Genomic DNA, 22,578 nt, shown 5'->3' with positions numbered 1-22,578 from the left:
TTCTTTCAGTGATTTATTTCTTTTCTTTTTTCATTTTTAAATAATGAACTACAGAACGGTAAATAAATGTAAAATGAAATCAGTTTTTTTTTCTTCTTTTTTTCACAGTCCCACTCGCAAAAGAGTGTACTTGTACCACATCAGATGTGGGTTGGCTAAGGGTTATTGGAATAGGAATGTTCCGTACTATTCTGTTATATTTTTCTCACCTTGAAAAAATAGAAACGTACGGAAACAGTTCAATTGAATACCTTTAGCGTCATATTTTATTTTATCTTATATTATTTTAAACGGTATCATGATTTAGATTTAATTACAGTTGTATGATTAGCTAATTGAACTAATGTGTAGTGGGTATTAGTAATTCGAGTGCGAATAATAATCGGTTGAATTTAATCGAAAAATTCAAATTTTAATATCACTTTTAGTTTCCAGGAATCGCGAAATTTTTCTTTATTTCTGGGAAAGTGCACTTCATATTTATTTGAGCAGTCATCTCACACTTCAGTGTCGAATGACAACACATTCTCCCTCTCCCTCTATCTCTCTCGCTTTTCGTTCGCTCTCTCTGTCTGTTCCTGTTTGTGTTAAAAGGAGCGTCTCTGTTATCATCAGGTGCGACTCTTGGAAAAGGGCGGAAGGGACCACTAGAATGTCATAATAGACCTTCGTAGACTCAGGTCTCCGCTGTCCTACGGATAAAGTGTGTGTGTATGCGTGCCACTTCGCACATTGTTTCCGTCATTTCCGTATTTTCACAAAAGATATGTCAAGAGCAACCCTGTGCAGGGTCATTAACTCCAAACAATGGGCTGTCACGAGGTCAAAGAGCAAGCTCGCATTCAAGTGAGCATTGTGAAAGACGTTCCTTGTCTACGTGTCTTAAACAAAACAGCGACCGACGGAATCACCTGTCTTGAGACACCCCACTTCTCTCAATGAACACATTAGGAAGCTGTCAGCGGATGGCACAGATGACACTCACAACGTGCAATTACGGCACTTAAGCGTTAACTCGTTTGTCCTGGTAAAGCGACAATGGGGATGGTTTGGGAGATTTTGGCGGTATCGCCACTGGTGACTATTCTGGCAGTTTCTGTAGAACATATGGGGCCTAAGCCCACAGCCGATCGCGAATTTTGACAAACTTGTCAAAGTTTGATTTCCACTTAATAATTTAGTAACCAAGTTAATTTGAGAATCATGCATTAATGTAGGAAATAATGTAGGGGGAAAAATATATGAAAACATTTTATGTTAATATATTAAACTAAGTTATCTCACAAAAGTAAATAACTTTATCTCGTCTCCGTAAGTGCATGCATACGTCATGCTGACGTATTCATGCACTTGAACAAACAAAAGAACAGAACAGAACTGAACAAAATGGGATAATTTGAGTTTATGCAATTATACAAGTAGTCCACTTGTATAATTAATTTATTTTTACTACTCTAATATATAATGCCTTTTATAAAGATAATTGCCAGATGCAAAAAAAAAAAGGAGGGGAATCCGGCTTCCGAACATCCGTGTAAGTGGAAATGCTGCAAGACAGCAATTATATATTTGTTGGATCTTCTTACAAAGGTTTTCCTTCTAAAGGAAATCTCAGAGAAGATATATCTTATCTTCCAGAATATCTCATAAAATATTTTTTATAAGATTGTCTGTAAGATATTCTTCTATAAGATCTTATAAAAAATAAATAAAAATATATTTAATGCATCTCACACAGTTTTAAGCATATTGTTGCATGTCAAATAATAATAATAATAATAATTCTATTTCAGTATTCATCAGCTTAATTAAGAATTCATGTTACAATTTAGGCGTACATGATTATACGATATCTTCCTGTTATATTATTTAGTTAATGCATCAGCTTTACATTTCCATTGTGTTAATGGAAAAAGAATATATGAAGGAAGAATCGTTCGTAATTCAGTTTAGGATAATTCAGAATGACTGACAGTACAGACCACAAGATTCGTCTTATTAGAGAATCCTGTGATCCAATTCAGTTTTGACTTGTACGAACTATGAAAGTTGCGAGTTCGTGAACCTTAAAAGAACACATATTGTAAATTATTAATCTATAACCAATGAACGGTGTTTCAATATGTTTATTATCATAATGAACGAATATTTTGGATGCACTTCCTTTTAAATAATAATATGAATGTTAAATTCATTTTAAGATGATATATGACTGATATTGAGAACTTTCTTGACCACCAAATGTGAAAAATTGGTTTTAACACTTAGAAATGCGAAAAATCTTACAAATCGAGATTTTATTAATACTTCTAGAATATAAAATTATAAAAATAATTGAAATAAATCGCTTCTTTAATCTACTATATTTATGTAGAAATTAATCAATAGTACGTGAATACAACCTGAAATTACATGAAAAATATTTGTATTGAAACTTGTCAAAGATCTTCTTTTGAAGTGTCCGCTCCTGGTGTGGTTGGTATCTCCAGCATTGACACAAAATGAGACGGAAGCTCTGGAATGCCACGCGATTTCATGGTCAGTAGATACACAAAATGACTACCAGCGGCCAAGGTGAGACAGGGTCGATTGTGAATAGAACTACTGTAAGACTTAACTAAAAGATCCAAGGTCAGAAAAAAGGTTCCAAAATAGCCCAGAACAGCGAATGACTCCTACGATAACAGAAAGAAGGGATTTTTTTTTTTTTTTTTTTTTTTGTATGCCTGTTGTTGTTGGTGGTGGTGTTCAGAAGGTAGAATATATAAAATATTTAATTTATAAAGTATTTCTACAACTTTCTATATATATATATATATATATATATATATATATATATATATATATATATATATATATATATATATATATATATATATATATATATATATATAATAAAATTAATATAAAACATCTTTCGGATTTATTAAAAAAAGTGAATAGATTGTATATATATACGGAAATTACGGAAATCAACAATTACTAATGTAATGTTGCTTTGCACAATTCACGAGACCATACACTTAACATACAAAGTTAAGTCGAGACGTATATGAACGGAACTAAGCATGATATTTTGATCAGACTTAAACGTGGCAAAATAAATGTGTTATTCTAGAACAACACATTATTGCACTAGCAGATATGCTGCATAATAACTTCGAAATGAAGTCCACATTTTTCTGCGCACAGACAACTGATATATTTTCAGAGAACTTGGTACTCATTTAGCAGTTTCTTGATCAAGTATTTTCATATAATATAATGCCAATAATATATTTTAGAGAGCCGATAAACTATGTTTATATGGTAAGTAAGAAGGAACATATGAAATTTTAATATTTCATTTATTTAAACACAGTTTTTGAAATGTGCTTATTTTTATTATTACAACTGTGGTTTTTAAATTTCGGTCTGATTCATTGTGAGTGCTTCACTATCGATTGAAGAAGGTACTCACGATATTAAGATACCAATAATTGACTTATTTCAGTTATTTTCGATATTTTTAATAAAAGTCTCAACCATTCATGAAGTTACTACATTTAACTCAGTATAAAATCCCCGAATAAATAAATATAAGGAATTGTATTATACTGAATTACAAAGAAAGAAATAGTAAATAAATATAAGTAAATGAACAAGGCAGGAGAAGAAAAAGAATTAGTAAATAAATAAGATAGTAGAAGATAACGGTCACATCAAAGGGAAATTATATACTTTCGATATGTAAATATATATAAAATAAATAAATGAAAATTAATATATGCAACACATGAAAATTAAATATAAAATCCATAAAAAAATTCAAGCAATGGAATTTCTTATATTTCATGTTTACAAATAATAAAAATAATAAAAAGGTATTACATTATTATTATATACTCTTAATAAGAGCCATCATGGAAAGTACCTCCAATCATTATGATATATGTATTATTCTTGACAAGAAATTCTATTCTTATTTTATCCTATACCCGAATATAAACATGAAGTATCATCATCATAAAACCTATAATATGTTTTGTATTATGGGATACCCAGGCATTGATGTGAAGTCAACAGCCTCTACATACAAGCAGATCGGTCATAAAGATACTTCACTCTTACACTTATTATTGGATACAGGAGGATTAAACAAGAATATAAATTTTTCACCTATAATATGGCTCCCTGCAGTAAACTGCATCATGTGGGATATTTTAACTTAATTAGATACGTTAATATGCGTCATTATTTTAGAAATAAGAGGCGCATTTTATTCTTATTAGCTTTTGAGGGGAAAAAGTAATAATGTGAACTGATCTAAAAATAAAAACAGTACTCCTTATCTTAAACTCTAATTTATTTTATTGTAATGTGAGGTTACCGTAGGTAACCTCACATTACAATAAAATGAATTAGATCTATAAATAAAATCTGTAAAATCTATATTTTCCATACTATACAGTTGTCTTTATATTGTTTTATTAACCTGCAATCAGTACTTTCTAGGTGTATGGGGGGGAGGAGTATTGTTAGAAAAGCCTTTTATATAATAACATAGCATGTTACTTTGATTTCACTGTGACACTTTCATTTAATCTGTAACAAAATAATTCAGCAAAAATTATTCCATTTCTTATTAAAAAGTTATCTATTTCTGTTTCAGAAATAATTTCATACGATATTTATATGGGACAGAATTAGATGTATCGTGTCTTTCTAAAGTTTTTTTGTAATGTACCAAGCAATGAGGGAGAAGTTAAAAAAAATAAATGGAAGACTATTTATTGATTATCAAGAACTACCAGTAGTTTCAGATTTTATTTGGGAACGTTGCAAACACTGTAAATTCCCATCTGTGTCACATAATAGGTGACTGAAGGAGCACTTAAATTTTTCTGTGAAATCCATCTCGCCCTCCCTGAACACACTTGGTCCAGCTTAGGAGACGCTGGTAAATACGGATTTCGTGAATGGGACGGGAAAGCTAAAGGAAGAGAGAGAGAGAGAGAGAGAGAGAGAGAGAGAGATTAGAAAAGAAGGAATTAAAGATCACTAGCACCAACATACCCTCGATAACAGAGGGACGCATCGATAAGGGACCAGCGGACTGCGAAGAGTGAATTTTTTCCCGATACAGGGTAGGATACGGGAGGGGGATATCAGTGTCTCTATTGATGTAGAGGTCAAGCTACTGTCGATCGACGGGAGACAGTATCTTATCAGCGGGAACGAGGTGAGTTTGACACCACGAGACACCAAGACATGCCTCTTTCAATGAGACTGGGCAAATGGCAACCGCCCCAGGCCCCCGTCAGAGAACACAGATGGTCCTCCGGGGAAAATAGTCGGACAAAGCATCAAGCTAAAGACGCTACACAGAAGGCGAGCGGCAGTGTCGAGGAGCGGGGTCAGAGAGAAGCGCTGATGTCTTTATTTGTCGCGGCCGGCACCGATCTGGGGGTCTATTTAGCATGACAAGGTTAGAACGGAAATCTCCGACACACCGCCGCAGGTGGGGGATAGTACGGTCAGGAAGAAAAAAATGAGGAGACGGGGGGAAGTAAAAAGGAAAGGGGAGGACGATGGGCAGGGGGAATTGCTGATCGTGTTTTCTGTGATTGTGAGAGGTGTCGCTTGTTGTCCTCCCGGCTAGTGTTCCCGACCCACCGAAGAACGTATCTAGAGATGGCTTCGTTGCACGCGTCTGCGAGCGTTGGGCTAGGTACAGTGATGTCCCCGCTGCCTTGCACAAAGGGACAGGTCTAGTAGTAGCCATCTGTCTGTTTCGGCCGATTGTGTGCTCTGATGAAGCGATCATGGGACGGGATGGGGCAGGCGCGCGTGAAACCCATTGCTGAATGCGTTGGAAGCTTCTATGGTCTGAGCAGAACCCTGCTAGGAGACCTAAAGGGGGCGCTATTGTTTCCTCCTATTGCTTCTGCTTCAACACTTCGACCAAAAAGAAGCCAGGGATTAAAGAGATCTTCGGGGACATCCCATGACACACGGAGATGGGAAACGCTTGGAACGTTGGGCAAGGCGGGAAATGAATGGATCTAAAAACGATGCAGAACTAACCAAGCAGCCTTGTTTGGAGATGACACGTTGCTGCCGATGTCTCAATTGGACAATAGCATCTCGTAACGACGTCGTCGGGATGACGGGAGAGAGGGGGGGGGGGGCACGTTAACAGACATTCTAGTGACCTCTTTCCTTCCTGGGGCAAAGGCTGATTTTAGAAGTGAGTCGAAAAGCAAAGGATTCTGTTTCCGTCGCGCGTTTTAGAAGAGAACATCGGGGGAAATGAATAGACGGAGGCTGGCAGGTGTGTGGTTTCTTAAAGATTGCGGAGTGAGCACCGTTAATCATATTTCTTGTCGCTGTTTGTCATTGTCACGGTCGTAACTTAAGATGGAGGTCAAGTAAGAAAGCGCAGGGTAGTTTTGGGTGACCACTTTATTTGTCAGGAATGAGTGCCCTCTTCCTCTCGCCCTTTTCTTTTTATTCCGAAGGATTTATGGACAAAAGGCAACGTCTTATCTCATGAGAACCCTTCGGCTCAGATTTTTCACTCTTGTTACGTAATCAAATCAGAAACAGAGATTTTTTCTTCTCTTTTTTCCCTTTTATTATTCGTATGTCACGATAAATGTCTCATCACATCAGCAGGCAGTTGAATAATAATAAAAGGCATCAAAAGTGTGTTGTCCTCATAGTCAATATTTGTTACGTATAATACTTAACATCACGCTTATCGAATCTCAAGAAGAATATTAAGGGTGCTGTAATTTTCAATAACTTCTTTTATTTTGACACGTTAAGAAAATAATACATTTCATAAAAATATGTTCAAACTTTCTTAAAATGGTTTGAAAATGAATTTTTAATTTTCCAGTCGGCTTTTTTTTAACATTTACAAGTAGTTTGTCTGTTGTTACTCGAGTACTTATTTGTGGTTAGTGTGTTGCAGCCGAGTGTTACGAATAATATAGTTAACACTAATCCTTGAGGTTTCTTTAGAACTCATGTCTAGCCCCTGCTGTATGAATATATGTTGGACAAAAGGACAAAAAACTATCATTTGCTTATAACATTGTTGGAAGTGGCATTTCAGTGCTGTCCGCCATTAGTGTATCTCTGAGGGCTTTCTTTGAAAGAACTTCTAGTGAAGGATATTGACGGATGGGCTTCTGATAATAACTTCGCTGTCTCTTTATAGTAGCACCAAATCATCATATACGTCCATTAATTCACTCAAAACCTTTTACATCTATCCTTAAAAATTAATAAATTTAGTAACCTGGGATACAGATATGTTAGACTGTATGTTTCAGAAAATATATATCCATTTGAATGTATATGAGACAAATAAATTATGAGAAAAGTTATTTCGATAAATTTGGAATTGTAAAGTCAGATTTTAGTCATCTAAAAAATGACGTAATGTGGAGTGAAAACCTAAGCTGGCAAGCAAATCGATGAACAACGAAGAGAAATCAGTGCTTACTGATTTCTCTTCGTTGATGATGCAAATCAGTCCATTATAAGCTAATAATTAATACTTTGAACGTTCAGTTGGTGAAATGGCAAACGAATAGTTTAAACTAAATATAGATTGATTTTCATAAAAATCATTCATTAGCTTAATATAAATACTAGACATAGTTGTATATTTTATGTCATTCATTTCACGTTCAGTACAATCAAAAATAAGTTTTGAATTTCTTTAGATTACTCGGAATTCTGGATTTAGGATTCATTCAACATATAGCCGGTATTTTTTAGAGATCGAATTTCTAGTACTGTTGCATGTATTTATTTTCTGTTAAATATTTAGGGGGGATAAATAAACGTTAAATAGCTTAATGCAGAAAAAAAATCTCCATTTCATTTAACACGTCAGATGCAAACAAGAAAAATCAATATAAACAAAATTCTTATATATTTCTTGATGAAGGTTATTTCATCCGAGGGAAATCGACAAGAATTTTATAATATACTTGATTACAGTTTTTTTTTCCCTTCGCATTATATGAAAATATGGTTAAAGAATCGTAGACTTATGAGCACGAGTCACGGATGATCAAAGTTTGTGGTATGTTATGGTACCATATGAGCTGCAACAACCGTCGATTTAAGATGGAGTAAAATATTAGTAGAATACTAAAAATATGACTGCCCGATAAAAAAAGGCAAAACGAGGCAGTTCAAAATGCGTTTTGTATGATACGAATGCAAACCCATTTTTCTTCTGTGGATATGCAGGTTTAGTTTAGACCTCCATATGTGATTTTTATCCTAGGAGGAGTTTTAAACACTAGAAAATAATATTATCCATTAAATTTCCAGTACTCAGTACTGGAATTAAATTTCCAGCACTTATATACCTGTTTATAGAAAAAGTAACATCTACTTTGGAATAATCAAGAAATTGTAATGACTGATATTACAATTTCTTGATTGAACAAAACTGGACTTTTTTTTAGTGACACATTGAGAGAATTCTGCTATAAAAACATTCTTTCTTACTTGCTTTCCGAATAGCCACTAATATGAAGCATGTTAAGGAGAGAACCAGGATAGTAGAAAGATTTCTATTTGGGAAGTAGCATTGGGGAGAAGGAAGGAAATAAGCAGCCTATACATTCATTCATGAAACTCTATATCAATTAGCATGCTGTTAAACTTGATAAGAATTGTTGTATCATATGTAATCTCTTGCATTTGTGCTTTTGTTTAGAAATGTTAGAGCTGTTTGGAAAACTTTAAAGGATTTAAATGTTTTAAAAGGTTTAGAAAAGCTTGTTAAAAGTTTTTAAGTTTTTAATAGGGTGTTTTCGATTTTATAAAGTTTAAAAAATCTTTTAAAACTTAAAACTTTTGGAAGGCATTTTAAAATATTTTTTTAAAGTTTTAAAAGTCTCTTTTTCAAAGTTATCGCGAATTCTTATCAGTCTTATAAAGATGGATTATAATCTCAAGTGACTAATGAAATATAATTACGGTGGACGTGCATTATTCTTGTATTTCCTTTTAGCTGTTTATTTATGAAATTGATATAGGAATCAATTATCTTCCGGAGGAAGCTTCCAATCAGTTTTATTGTAGTGCATCTTCTACGGGGGAAAAAACAACTAAGAAAATACCGAATATTTATTAAAATTATTGCTGTAATTTAATTTATGTTTCGTTTCCTGGGTTGTAATAACAGTGACACTTCATCTTTCTCTTCCAACCGATTCCGCATTGTATACTTCTCTAACATCTCCTGTGCATTTTGCTGCCATTGGCCGGTCCCCAAAAGCTTTCTTTCCTCACGTTGCCTGAGAGCATCCCTGCGTACTGCTACTGGAACCGCAACCGTCACAGCTAGCTTCACCCCCCCCCCCTTTCCCACCTCCTTTCCCAAAAGGCATGACAACAAACGCCCCGTCACGGTAGGCTAACTGATATGGTCGCTCATCACCATTCCTATTCTTACTAACTGGACTCGTTACTCACAAGACTACCAGTCAATTACATCGTTGTGGGAGTGGCAAATGCATGCTGTGACTTCATACAGAGATGATTCGAGTTGATAACTTTAGCTCAATAGTAAACGTGAGCTGCATTCTTGAGAACTGTTGAATTACGGGCGTTCATTGATATCTTTATATGAATTTAATTATTTATTTCGTAGTAACAAAAACTTTTAGTTAGGAGTAACTAGTTATTTATTTATTTGGTTATTTATTTAAACCTCAGCTAATCATAACAGATATCAAACCGCAATGTTATACGAAAGTTTGCAAAATCTATAGTACACCAATGGCAGATATGGCCAAGAGATTAAGAGGAGGGAAATGAGAATTTGTTAGTGCGTTTATTGAACAGCTATAGATTGTAGTTCTTGAGGAACAGACGTACGCAGAATGAAACACAAACGTACACAGAATGAAACATAGACTTACACAGACGTACCAAGGAACAGACGTACATAGAATGAAAGAAAAGGAAGAGAAGTTGATTCCTCATGTCTGAAGATGGACAGAAAATTGATGTTGATCAACAGCTGATCTTGTTCTTTGCGTACTTACAGTTTTCAGTGGTGGAGGAATTATGGTGGCCAGTTCAGCAGAACATTACCCATGAAAATATCTTTAGAAGAGACATAAGACAAAAACAGAATCTGCGAAGTGATTGCAGTGAAATCTGTGAGAGACGAGTTATCAATTAATTGAATTCACACCCCCTCCTTTTCTAGATAGTATTCAACATTCTCAGAGTGATTTTAGTTGTGCGTAGTTGACCAGTTTTCCTGTATCTGGTTTTCCTCCCGAAAAACCGAGTTTTTCTTCCTGAAAAGGAGTTCTGGATTTTCTATTCCCTCAGGAGGAGTTTTTTTTTAATTCTAGGATGAAATAATCTTCCCATCTCTGTCTGAAACCAGAAAAATATATTGCGGATGAAACAAAACCTAAATTTCCTCGCGCTTGAAGAAATCTACCACGTGTTTTCCAACATATTGTTGGAAAACACGTTACGTATCGTGGTTCAGATTGTACCATAAGAATAATTATATTCGCTTTCTTACTTGCATTTCTTGTACCATCAGATATTAAAGATCATTCATTTTTATGGATTACAACTTCTCTTTCGAGAAATTAATTCCTCTGATTTGGAAGATCGGAGGTTCTCGAAACTCATGTCCGAGTTTTATGATATTTCCGGTTTCACATAAATATGATCAAAATTTAATAAGAATCATTTTTATAAAGAAATTAATCAGTTTCTTTATATGAAATATTGCAGTTATATTTTGTTGGCTATTTGATTTGCTATCTGCAGCTCTGATCTCCGGTTGTGTGCAGATATCTTTTGGAGTGTTGCAACTCTCTTCTTCAAGATTTGGAAATACTTATCCATCGTCATTTTACTTTGCCTAACAGATCATCGTTGCCTTTTAAATACTGTTTCACCATCTTCTCCATTTGTTTTCAATATTGGCCTGTTGACAGTGGCGGGTTAAAGCACGTTGCTGGAGCAAGAAATTGCGAAGCCCTTTCGAAAACCTAAAAGCTCGTTATCGCCTTCATCTGCTTTCGCGTACTCATATAGCTCACTGCTTTTATAGGAATAGGGACTTATGCTAATACATTTAAAATATAACATTCCACATATACCTTCGAATGTTAACTACTCCCCAAAGATTTGATTGAAAATGCCACCAAAGAGGCAACAAAGAGCCATAGTGTCTGTTAAAAATTTAATCTGTTCTTCGAATGGTTTATATCTTTGCGCGTACGTAAACAAAAAGAAAATAAAACCGAAGTTTCCGTGAAAGGTAGGCTAGCTCTTATCGCCATCTGAGAAATTATAGTCGAGGTTCCGCAAGTTGTTAGACAGGATTCAAATGCAAATCTTTCGAACCGCAAGGTGAATGTTGTGCCGTGTTCCTAACTACGCTTGCATCTTCAATGCATAATTTTAGTTTATCTTGGTATATTTATTATAATCCTGGTTTCGTAGATAGCGTCCAGTTTCACTAATTTTAATGGTACAGTTACTGTTTTTTCATGAGTGTTAAACATCAGGAAAGAATAATGCCCAGAATTTTCATTTTTAGCCTTGAAGTATATAATTTTCTGTAGTGTGGTTGTCTTGACGACCTTATACGTACATTGGAAGCATGTAAACCGTTTCCTATCGTTTTCCTTCTTAAGCTCAACAGGCTGTCGAGCGCGAAATAACCTTGATTTTTTAGCCTTGAAATACCAGTTCATTCTGCTCCACCATAATCGATTAGCAGCACAGTAGCAAGCGTATACATAAAAACAAGTTTTATTCATACTGGATATAAGATCTTTAATTTTTAATTAAACTTGCACTTGCCTCAAGAAGACCTGGATTTACATTGCAAAGGTTACGGGGAATTTTTAGGTCTTTTCCTGAAGTGATGTGTGTGTGTGTGTGTGTGTGTGTATGTGTGTGTGTGTGTGTGTGTGTGTGTGTGTGTGTGTGTGTGTGTGTGTGTGTGTGTGTGTGTGTGTGTGTAAACAGAAAAATAAACAGACTGTGTGAGAAGGATTGTCATAACATAAGAAGAAGTGGGTTAAGTGCGTTTGCACATGGACTTTGGACTGATAGTGAGCAATTGTTATTTGAAGCGTATCAGATTGAAGAGGAATATGAATACCAGTTCAGTGGAACTTCCATAGAAGTACTTGTAAAAAGACATAAGACGGAAATGGACTCTCCGTTCTAGAGCAATTGGAATGAGTATGCAGTTGGAATGAGTATGCAAGAAAGACCGGATTATTAAATAGACAGAATCTTCTGTTCTCAACATTATCATGAATATTTTTTATGTGACTCCCACTCCCAGAACACTTTTATAAACCTATAGTACATTCGTACTGTGGGTGGGTTAAGGATTTTTCCCCCATATATATTTGTATTTTTTTCATTTATTTTACATAGTCCGGAAACCCTGCTCCAAAGACCAAGTATGGAAATTTTTAAAACCACTTCATTCCTCCAATAAGGGGGCGGTGGTCTCAAACCGGGCAATGAAATTCATTTTCTACCTAAAGACAGTCACAAACATCCATGCCCATAACGGGATTCCAACCGCAGTCTGTTGTTGAAGAGTGGATACGCTAACCACTGGGTCAACGAGGTCGTCTTGAATGTCTTGGGAAGCTTTTGCTGCACTATAACATCAAACTTGATAACAGTATTCTGAAGCTAGGTATTCAAATTGAATTGGGTATCTGTATATGGTCATTAGCTGAACAGATGAAAAGTAACATTTTGAGAGGAAAAAACCAACATATTTGGAAGATCGGAGGTTGCAGATTATGTGTTTGTGAAAGAAAAGGCCAAAGTCAGCTCAAGAAGAGTAATAACACAGGGCTGCGTTTCGGTTGCACTGCAGTTCACTAGCTTTTCCTTTTCTCCATTGAATAGTGTGGTATGTTGTGGGAAGCAGTATTTCAGACATTGACTAAAGAGTTTGAAGCTTGGGTGCTGCAAATTTCGTCAGTGAGCAGAAGAAATGAAGTGTACAGTCTTAGCAAAAAAAAGTGTGTGTGTGTGTGTGTGTGTGTGTGTGTGTGTGTGTGTGTGTGTGTGTGTGTGTGTGTGTGTGTGTGTGTGTGTGTGTGTGTGTGTGTGTACACATCGTGTAAGAATTACATCCGTTCCTGGATGTAATTCTTACATGATGCTCTGATAGATTTAAAATCTCTATATACAGAAAACCCACTCATACTAAGAGATATCTGCACTGTCAATCTCATCACTTTCTACCACAAAATCTCGGAACTATTTCTACCTTAGGACACAGAGCACGATCTCTTTTAAATGAACCAGATGAGCTCCAAAAAGAAATTAATCACCTTTCTCTTATCTTTAAACAAAATGATTAAGAAATTCTGAAAAAAACGATTAAGAAATTTCTTATGGATCCTCCTAGGCAGTGTACTACGGAAACTACTAATTTTAAAAGTAGCATCTCCATCCCATACATTAGTTCAGTCTCCAATAAATTGGCTAAAGTCCTTAAAAAATACAACATCAGGACGTTTTTCACTGCACTTCCTAAAATTCGTTCTCTTATAAGCCATCCGAAGCCCATTCATTACAACCTAAAATATCCAGGTATATACAAATTATGGTGCGATTGTAATATTCCTTACTTTGGACAGACTAACAAATCTATTGAACAACGTATAGAAGAACATAAGAGAGACATCTCCTATAAAAGATCACATGCATCTGCGCTATCCAGTCATGTTCTTTTCTCAAAAAATCCTCATGATGATCTACAAAGTCACTCAGTTTGCTGGGATAAATCCGTAAACATTTTTCGCTGCAGTGATGAGTTTGAAAGGAAAATCGTGAAATCCAGGGAAATCCTCCTTAATCCTGAACATTTGAACAGCAATTTAAGTTACAACATCCCTGATAGCCATGCTTCAGTTGTTCAATACTGGCATTCACGAGAACTTACAAGCACGCACGCAACAAACAATGGCGCGTTGGATACAACGTTTTTTATGTCAATTATGTATTGCATTTTTACCTGTAATTATCAGTTTTTTTTTTTTTTTGTAACTTCAATTTTTATGATTGTGTTCTACCTTTAGTGGATACCTGATGAAGGCTGTAAAAGGCTAAAACTAGTTGTATCATTTTCATTAAAACTTAATATTTTATCTCGGTTTAAAGTCATTAAATATCTATTTTTGAAATGTACCATAACAACTGAGTAGAAGCTCTGGAACACACACACACACACACATATATATATATATATTATATGTGTGTGTGTGTGTGTGTGTGTGTGTGTGTGTGTGTGTGTGTGTGTGTGTGTGTGTGTGTGTGTGTGTGTGTGTGTGTGTGTGTGTGTGTGTGTGTATATGATTTGAGGTAAGCAAGAGAGAAGATCAATTGTGTATTGGAAGTGGAGTGGATAAAAGAAAATAGAAAAGAGCTCTTGGGCATTAATGCATTGCAAAAAATCTAAAAAAAAAAGTAGCCTTTCACTATGGTACACAGAGCGGAAAGTAGCTCCAAGTGCCAAAGATGTCGCATTGCTAAGTAAATCTCTCTCTCTCTCTCTCTCTCTACGCCAAATTCCCGATCAAATATTCTGTAAATGGCAAGGGTGAACACACGAGTTTTCTCAAATCTCCTCGTACATATGTCCGGAAGTGATGATATTAGCCAGTATATTTTCGGTGGCTTTATAGTTAACCAGTGACATGAGTGTGGATTAGTGACTATGAATCTTCAGGTAGTGATTTTTTTGTCGTAATAGGCCGAATATAGCTTGATTCCTGTAGGTTAGATTCAAAATTAGTATAAAAGAATTTATCGACGATCGAGGGAGGTGAAGCCTCCGTAGCTCAGTCAGTATAGACCAAGCCCTTTGGTCAGAAAGACCTGGGCTCGATTCCCGTCAGTGAATCTAGCCCAGGTGGAATGATTTGTGAGGAACCTTTCCACAGTTAGCCGGTCTCATACGGAGGTAGGGGGATTTTTCACCCGGAAACTCGGGTTTTTCGGTCCCCCAGAACAGGCAAACCGGCACCGTGAACACACACGGATTACAGTCATGAATACGTCCCAGCCATATGCCGGTCCTCAGCCCGGATAAAACTGGGGGGTTGGGGAAAGCAATGGTGAAATACCCTGTAAAAATCTCACCAGGAATACTTTGTTGGCAATGCCTACAAAGTCACCTACGGTCGGAAACGACTGAAAGGGAAAATCAGATCAGAGGGAGGTGGGGGTGGTTCTGAAGCATAACTTTTAAGTACAAGGAGCGGCACATTAAGGAGAACATGAAGTGAGATTTATAAAAATAGTTTCCAAATGAATAATATCTTGAGTGATTTTATGTAAATTCATTCGACATATTTTAATTTTCTCTTATGTATATTATTTACAACTTGGAGATGATTTAAGTCTGCCAAAAATCATTCCACTGTTCATTAGGATGTTTGATAAAGGATGTTCGATCGAGGGAGGTGAAGCCTCCGTAGCTCAGTCAGTATAGACCAAGCCCTTTGGTCGGAAAGACCTGGGCTCGATTCCCATCAGTGAATCTAGCCCAGGTGGAATGATATGTGAGGAACCTTTATCTTGTCACCTTTCGACGAAAGGTGAGTTAGCCGGTCTCATACGGAGATAGGGGGATTTTTCACCCGGAAACTCGGGTTTTTCAGTCCCCCAGAACAGGCAAACCGGCACCGTGAACACACACGGTGCCGTTTTGATTATAATTGCTAAGTATTATATATAATCATGTAATATACGTATATTTTCTAAATCTCTTTCTAAATTGATTGTTCTGTATTTTACTGTGTAATGAGAAAGAAATCTCACAGTGACAGAGTTCGAAATATCACAGTAAGAATTTCAATGTAATACTTGAAGAATTATTTTCATCCGAAAACTAAAGTGAATATATCAGATATTATCCTTGACCTTTGGCAGTCATGTTCACTACTTTAAAAAATTATGCAAGAGAAGAAACCTGTAAATTGCATACATTTAATATTCACAGTCCCTGACAGTTTTATGAACAGTGACATGAAAAGATGACTTCAGATTGCATTTTATGTTTTTTAAATAAGAGGGTTTTTTAACAAATATTTTGATATGCTTGTTTTCAACGTTTACACAGATGGCACCAAGCTGTGATTCTCGAAGTTGGTCATGTACCTTAAGGGTGGAAAGTTGAGATCATCAACAAAAGAGGTGTAAGTTCGTGTAGTAGGGATGAGGTTTTCTCTTCCCAGTTTTTACAGTTTTCAAAATAGGCACTCTTGCGGGAGAAAACACGTAATAAACAAAATAATATAACTGGACCTCTAGTCCTAGCGGAATTAAATGGTTCTTAACAAAAACCATGTTACTTTCCAACTGCTGACCACAACCAGTATTCTTTGACCTTGAGTTGTCTTGTAAACATCTTACTACCTGTAGAAATACTTGACAGATGGGGGTTGACATTGAGGTAAACATCTACAGTGCACTTCCAGTATCATACCGATTTCTTACTAATAATATAGTCAAGGATATTAATTAATTATTTTTGATTGTCTCTAAAACTTAGAGACAAAGTAAAACTCCTGTTTGATGCACTTTTGACCATTGGTTTTACTGAAATCGAAGCAGAGAGAGAGAGAGAGAGACTTACAGGGTGTTCGGGATAAATTTGACATATTTATAATTAATTATATTTTTCCGTAAGTTACATGTATTAACACACACTTCTCTTCATTTAAAAGTTTGGACCCTTCTTCATTCATATACAAGATGTCAGAAAGGATGGGTAGCTGGAACCCACCTGAATCATGGAAGAGAATAACTTGTATCATGATGATTCGTACCCGCCATCAAGGATATTACGACTGCTGCCCAATGCTCCCTGAATACAGTAAAAACAATCAGGCATGAACTAGAGACTTGCAATGGTGACTACGAGGATGTAGCAAGAAGAAAGATCCCTAGCAGACGATCTGATTGCGTTCGTACAGCAGAATTCCTCGCAAATCTGCAGGAACAGGTGTTGAAGAACCCTGGCATTGGAATTCGGGCTTTGTTCGTGGAGTTGCTAACTGTAGTCAAGCCCTGGATAACAAGGGTAGCCAATGGTAGGCCGTATGTATGGCAGCAGGATTCGGCCCCTTGCCACACCTCTGGGAAAAGTCAAAAATGGTTGTCTGAAAATTTCTACGACTTCACCAGTCCAAATGTTTGGCCTCCAAACTCCCCAGACCTTAACCCCATGGATTATTTTGTATGGGGCGCAGTTGAAAAAGACACCAATCGCACTTCCAGTAATACAAAAGCCCAGTTAATGGATAAAATTAAAACAGTTTTTGCGGCCCTTCCCAGGGAGACTGTAGCATCAGCTTGTTCGAGGTTCCGAAGCAGAATTGAAGCTATGATCGATGCTAATGGTGGTTATTTTGAGTAAATCTTGTTGATAGTATTGTAATTAACTCTGCCTGTAATGTTTTTTTGTCAATTCATTAAATTTAATAGATACAAAGAAGATTTTCTTTTTCCTTACGAAACTGTCAAATTTATCACGAACACCCTGTATATTCTCCGCTGACGGTTTATTGATAATTATCATTTTGGTTTGACATTTCATTATTTTTAAAATCGAGCCTCGTATCTCAGTCGGTATGTATTGGCGATACTCTTTGCTTAGAAAGACGGGTTCTGATCCGTCTAGGATGCAAAGAGCTTTTCAAATGAAGGTGAGTTAAGCAGTCTTGCATGGTACTGGTTGGACTTTTCTTCTCAGAAAGTTTGAATTTTTATCTCTAGAAACAAACTTTCATTCCAAACAACAGTCTAGATCTTAAACTTTTTTGAACTCAATGAACAGAAATTTTTAGAAATTAAAAATTATTAGGAATGCATTTCACTTCTACTTTATTTCCTATAAAAAATCTATCTAGTTCCTCTCCCTTTCTTACGACTTCCTGCTTGAGAATATTCTAAATACATTTTCTTACTAAATCATAATTTTGAACTATTGTTTAGGTGTTTCAGTGATATACAAAGTATTAACTCAATTCAGGAAATTTCCATAATTGCTTAAGTTCGAATCCCGAGGTACCAGGATTACACAAGCACCTGGAAATGTGAAATGAGAGGTCTTAATTGATGGCGATTTTCTGGGTTACGCTCTTACACCCGACTGTCGCGACGACTCTCTCGTTTCAACTTCCTTCGTACCATAATGAAATCAGCATCGCAACATGAAATGGCCGTGGTCTTATGCCGGATAGTAATTGGTTTTGCAATATCCAAAAGAACCTTCATGCGTGAAGTATTATTATTGCCTTCGTCGAGACAATAATAATCTAAATGTAAAACTTCAGAAATATTTAGTACTAAGATAACTGTTCGATTCAAGCATATCTACATAAACGCAGATAGTTTATTTTCTACATTTGTATAATAATTCTTAAGATTAGTTATAATAATGTTATAATTAGTTATAATATTATAACTACTTTTAATCAAACTTTAAATATACGAATAATTCAGCAATTTTACGTTCCTTAATTTAAGCTGTAACAATCTGTAATAACTGTAACAAGTGTGCGTGCGCTGTGCGCTCGCGGTTGTATATATATATAGATATTTCATTTTTTTATTCGCATTATAATTCAAAAAATATAAATTAATATATATATATATATATATATATATACACACACACTTTTTTAAATAATTACAAAATTTACATCTTTTCACTCCGATTTTCTTGTAAAGAGGCTTGGCATCTCCTCTCGCTTCACCCCCTCCCACCACTCTGGATCCGCTGTTGAATGAGAAATCTTTAAACCTGTTAGTGCGATCTAAATCGGAAATTAATAATAATTTGTGGATGGTTCTGCGTTATGATTCATATCCAACTCTGAATATAGATTTGAAGAAATCCGGTTTGGATTAAACGTTGAGAAAATATAATCCAACATCAACTAACAAATTTCCACATTCTCTCATGCTATTAATATTCTATTTTGGGACAATGATGTATTTATTTGATACAGAGATAAATACTTCAAAAAGTATAGAGATGTATAAAGAGGTACCGAAGCTCAAATCGTTAAGAATCACTGACCTAAAGTATGGAAACATCACCGAAGTTTAAAGTGGAAGTACTAATATTTCTAGAACTTCTTGAGAAGTATTAATCATTGAGAATCTGCTAAATATAACCATGGGAAAAAAAAGAAAAGAAAAGAAAACTGTCAAAACTGAATACTTTTTTTTTTAAAGGTTGAAGGAAGTATATTGACAGGTTATACTTTTCTTTCTTTTTTCTAAAAAGAGGTATCAAAATAATTAGATATGGTTTTAAGTGACCATTATGCATTAATTTAATAGGCCTCTAACTCTGTATGTGGGGTCTACTTTTTTTTTTTTTTTTTTAAAGGGAAGTAGATGAAGCGGTGATAAAATGAATCAGTTTCATCTCTAGGTCGGCTTTCATTTACTCTACGTCACAGTTAGACTGTAGCGCCTACAAAACCAGCCACTTGCTAGTTTTTCACTTAGATGGCAAAAACAAGTCTCCTTGATGCAGAACACAGGAAAAGAATATTAAAGAATTTGTTGATGAAAGCGTTCTATAACTTTATCAGCCTGCACTGCACAAATTAAATGAATCTAAACGTATAACTATCATGATCACTTCACATGGACATCCGCATTATGTCACCCCTGATGAGTATTTTTCATATTTTTTATAATATACGCCGCACAGAGGGCAGGAGCAGGGGTAAATTAAAGCTACATGTTAATTGCTATCACCACTACGTTGACCTGCACTAAGTACTTGTACTTTAGCCCGACTGGAGACCGACCACCTGCTTACAGTGAGGGGGACGGAAAGAGCGGAGCGTCGGGAGACCACAAAATAGTGGGTGTAAAACGATGCTCCTGTCGCCCATCTGTGCACTCCTTTTTCCTTCTAACTGTCGAACCTGCCGTCGATTTATGTCGGAGGTGTAGTAGTTGTAGCAGAGGTGGGATATGTCTTTATGGAGGGGGGAAAGGGAATGTGGGGGAAAACACTGAAAGAGGTGGGTGGTGTACATAGTGTATCTCATACGACTCCGAACGGAAAGGTAGCACCGCTAATGGCAATAGTCACCGACCATCATGTGACACGCTGGCTCCGCCCTGCGAGGCTGGTCTGACGGTTTTCCAAGCACGGCATATGGAAGTCGCGCGTGCACCGAACACTTGGCAGTTGTCGCCGTGAAGGTCTTGGCTCGGTAGTGTCACATTTGGCTTTTCAGTGCACACTGGTTTGTTTTTTCTTTTTTTTTTTTTTCGTTTTCGTTTTTCGTTTGGTTGTCGCTTGTGAACTTTGACCTCCTTCATGTGTTTGGGATCGTGAACAGTCGTTTTCAAAGGGACAAAAAGAGGTGGGGAGTGGAGAAGATCAAAAAAGTAGCCCGTCTGACGGGAGAGGCTGTCTTTATGAAGAAAACGGAGTTTTCCTTAGTGACGAGTAAGTACCATTTCGAAGGTCAAGGTTTATCGGTAAATTTAAATGTTCCGATATTATCATAAAATTCCGCGGTTATGATATCAGTAGAAACAGAATTTCGACTCCCGTACGATAGGGCGGAAAGTTGGCGGTCACAGTTCTGGACGATGAACAATTTTCTCCAATGCAGGTGTAATATTCATAAAGCTTAGGAAATGGTTTTGGAAGCTCCTACACAAATTTTGAGTTCCACCACTGCTGGTTTCATTATCACATCTATATTTAATTATTAAAATAAAACATTTAAAATAATCTGCAAGAGCTGTGTAAATGCCTATTATTTCTTAAATCCCTAAGTTTTTCAAATAATTGCAGAATTAAATCAATGATTTCTTTTTTTTGCAATCATTATCCTATAAGGTGTGTGCGATAAGATGAATTGTGATGACCGACTCAGTGGTGTAAAAAAAACATAAAATCCCTTAACTCTGTAACAAACTTCACTTTGACTCCGTAATAAATATGTTCCAAAATACAGTTCTACAGTTAATGCCTAAAACGCTCAGGAACTTAAGAGTTTTAGAAGACTGTCCCCTACCTGTGTGTGTGTGTGTGTTTTTTTTACCAGTTTCATGTCTTTTCCTGGTTGCGCAACTGGTGAAATCTCAAGGGACTTTTTTCCCTCTTTGTCGAAATTCTTCCTCTGTAATAAAATTATTTTTATTAAATGATTCCTCTCTTTTGTACTAAAAGTAATCTAGAAATTAGCCGCGTAAAAGTAAAACTGAAGGCCTCGCTGTTAGTATGTCACTGACCCTCCAAGTAGAGACATTATGGTAGCTAGATAATTTTTAAAGTTATTAATTCAACAGAAACGAATTTATTCAATTCTGGAAACATTAATACATTGTACTCGAATAACTTAAGATTTAATAGTTATCGAGTTAAAGATATTAAAATAATTAAACTTGAATTGTATATAATCGCACTTGTTTAATCCTAAACTAGATTTTATTTTAAATTGGATTTCTTTACTAAATTCTAAACTTACCCAAGAGACGTTATTTGAGATGTATTACTGGAGTTACTTTCGCGAAATGGGAGACCTGAAAGATACAAATACAGTGATGAACATCAATTACAGACGTTTGATCTATATTTATTTGTCATATGTGCTCCGAATTCTGCGGTCCTTCCTGTTACCGTAGATTTCACTCCCGTTTGCGGGCTGTTCCGCTTCACTAAATATACATTAAGTACGATTCCGGTTATGATAACATTAGATACCGTAATTTGAGTTCTTGTTGTTATGGTTATTTTGAATTACGTCAGAAAAAAAATCTATGTGGTGTGTTTGTTTATGTGGCGTGTACTTTTCTCCCGGTTTACTTTGTTTTTGCAAGATGAAAAACTTGAGTTTGGATGAAACACAGTTTAAAAAAAGCAAAATGTCTTTCTCAATTAGGTAAACAGTCGCTCAGAAAACGTACATGTGGAATTAGGTGTATGAATTTAGAATCTGCATTCTTCTTATAAATACATAATAGTGGTTTTCTACGGGTAAGGTGTTATAAAAATGCTCGGCCTGTTTATTGATCAACTACTCTCCTGATAATCAGCTACATAAAAAAAAAAAACAGGATCGGTGTAAACCTGAACATTTGAAGTCTATAAACTTACATTAACTTTTTAAACTTACCATGTGTAGATAAGTACAACTAACTATACGGGTTATTTAATGGTAGAAATAAGCATATAACCTTAATAGCTGAATAAAGAAATATACAACGAGCTTCGAGATTTCTTTCCAACGAACAATACGTAGAATGAATGGCCTCTTCAACTATTGCAAACGTAGTTCTCCTGACTTTACAGTAACTTTTATTTCTTTGATTCTTTTATCTGTTTTTAATCCCAATCGCTTTCTAAGCAAAAAGAATTTCCGTTTTTGCCTTTTTCCCAAAGTACATAATGATCTCCGTAAATAGAGATCCCATACTTTCTGCTAATCAATGAATATTTCGAGTATAACCGGCGGATAGAAGTTCTAACTGGCAACAGCTATTCTGCGA

At 35.8% G+C, this 22,578-nt stretch overlaps 1 protein-coding gene across 1 annotated transcript in view; it reads left to right on the top strand.

Moving 5' to 3' along the window:
• Positions 1–3,205: 3,205 nt before the first annotated feature.
• Positions 3,206–22,578, top strand: part of LOC150105346 (histone-lysine N-methyltransferase MECOM-like) — a 290,030-nt gene continuing 270,657 nt past the window's right edge. Inside the window, exon 1 of the mRNA XM_090394732.1 lies at positions 3,206–3,309. The gene's annotated coding sequence lies outside the window, so the exon portion shown is untranslated. The remainder of the gene's footprint in view (positions 3,310–22,578) is intronic.

Source organism: Typopeltis vanoorti, chromosome 6, assembly GCF_054136105.1.
Source record: "Typopeltis vanoorti isolate ZY-2024b chromosome 6, IOZ_Tvanoo_1.0, whole genome shotgun sequence".
NCBI lineage: Eukaryota > Metazoa > Arthropoda > Arachnida > Uropygi > Thelyphonidae > Typopeltis > Typopeltis vanoorti.
The sequence above is the reverse complement of the archived record's forward strand: the minus strand, read 5'-3'. Positions and strand labels throughout refer to the sequence as shown.